Consider the following 2,494-nt stretch of genomic DNA (forward strand, 5'->3'; position numbering starts at 1 on the left):
TACATATATGTGTATGTATGTATGTATGTATGTATGTATGTATGTATGTATGTATGTCTCTTCTGTTTCTTTAATTATCATAAATTCTTCCACTGAGGAGGGAACCGATTTTCAACAAAGATACAAGGCTTCATCTTTAGGATGTAGTTAACAGACAAATTCACATTTGGAACTTGAGAAAAGTATTGCATATTTTTACTGTTCCACTCACAGATTGCACTTGTACGAATTAGCTGGTCGATTTCTCCTTCTGAAAATGCCAGTTTATCCAGATTCTCCTTTTAGCATTTACTAACAAAACCTAGTGCTCCAATTATTAATGGTATGAATATGAATTCATAGTCTGGATATAGAAGCTGGAGGTTTTGAAGCATTTAGCCAAAGATATCCTCTTTTTCTTTGATTTTCAAAGAGATATTTATATCTGCAGGGCAGCTGACCGCTATGATGGTACTTATCTTTGCGCCTATGTCCCCAAAACAATATCCGGCCTGTTATGCTTACATTTGACAAAAGTTTTGATGGGAATATTCCACCAGTATTTCTTGAATGTGTTCCATAACAGAGGGATTTTCTAAGTTTATTTCAGGACAGTTTTTTTTTTTCGGATGGGATTGTAAATTGTTTTAGCAACAAGATCGTGTCGCATAGGGAGGTAGTACGTGACGACATTTTAGGACGGTTGCTAATCACTTGCGTGATGTCTTCCACAGAGACATGGCATAGCCTACACATGCGGTTGCACCTTGGGATTACAAGAGCGCCACTGTCTCTCTTGTTCACCAGGTACTTTATGGCAATATCCTGTTCCTGGATTGCAAACGCATAACCTTCAAAGTGTGATGTAATATACTGGTCTTGTGTCCAAGAGAGGCTGCGCTTCGTGTCAATTCTACTATCTTCTTCAAGCTTCCGGGTAACCTACCCATGCATAGTCTTTTTTTTTTGTATGCTGAGTGCTTTCCATCCAGGTCTTCTCTGGGGTAAGAGAGCCCAGCTGTTTTGGGGTTGTATAGGAGACCATCAGGGAGAGAGTGCTTCTTGAGGAGCTCACTGCCAATTCATACGATGTTGCTCACTTCACGTTTCAGCACTGCGTTTATATATTATTTTTGCTGCTGTTATTCAGCAGGTGCTGCCTGAGTGATACCATACAGCATTCGAAGGCTGTCTGCACTGATCTCAGGCCTCTACCGCCTTCATCTCTTCTTAGGTGGAGCCTGTCAACATCACTGTTTCTGTGGAAGTTCCCAGTTGTTGTCAGGATTTTGCGGGTTTTGATATCTATGGAGTGGATTTCCTCTACAGATCAATCAAGTATCCCAAATGTTGGAATCAGCACTGGTACTGCAAATGCATTGTGGGATATTTTGTTGTAAAAGGAAAGTTTCGACTGCCATATTTTCCTGAGTCTGGTGTAATATTCTCGAGTGACTCTATCTTTATTCACAGTGCCTTCATGTGATACATTTTCATCTAGACCTAGGTACTTGTAACGTCCCAGCGCATACATACATGCAGACATACACATGTACGCATATTGAGTACATCAACGCCTGGGTTAGTGTCCAGACGCGCGTTTGGCCCATTGTTGTCACAATATCTCTCTAGGAAAGGGAAACTGAGAGAAAACCTGCAATACTGACAACATTCGATGATGTAGACTAGTTCTTCTTTTCGAGTTTATGTTGTCCCTGTTCAGTCGGATTGGATTTGTGAAATTTTTTCCGCACTATACAAAATCATCATGCACAGGCATCGCTTGTAAAAAAAAAAAGGGAAGAGCTATCACAAAAAGAGGTGGTCATAGCCTTTCCATGTGTGGGACTTTCGATCAGGCGATGGCAATACTCGAACACGAATTTGCAGTCATGTATGTATGTATGTATGTATGTATGTTTGTGGTGTATGTTGTGTCACCAACTACTTACTTCCTTCCGGTCAATTCAACATGTGTAACGATGAATCTAGACACCTTTTCTCTCTCCATTTTTATACCTCCCTCTAACTGTTTTCTCTCCTCGATCCTTCTTGTAGAAGAGCATAGGCTCGAATCGTCAAAGACTTCTTCCATTTATCCTAAGTGTCAAACAAATACTCCCAGTTTGTTGTTCGCTTACTCGTCTCTCTCTCTCTCTCTCTCTCTCTCTCTCTCGATTTTCGTATAATTTCGAAAATGCTTACACACACACACGCACACACACAAACAAACACATACACACACACACACATACATGCATACGTATGCATGTATATCCAAGACTACAATAACATAGGAGAATTCATTTAAGTGTTTAAGTGGTCATATTACAACAGCATGAATAACGTTTAATACACGAATGAAATTTGAATAATGAAAGATTCACATGGAGTTCTAAGCGTTTCAACATTGGTTAATTATTCCGCCGTCTCAATCGAAATAACACTGCTTAATTACACACACACACACACACACACACACACACACACACACACACACACACACACACACACA

Source organism: Octopus bimaculoides, chromosome 8 (genome assembly GCF_001194135.2).
Source record: "Octopus bimaculoides isolate UCB-OBI-ISO-001 chromosome 8, ASM119413v2, whole genome shotgun sequence".
Taxonomy (NCBI): Eukaryota; Metazoa; Mollusca; class Cephalopoda; order Octopoda; family Octopodidae; genus Octopus; species Octopus bimaculoides.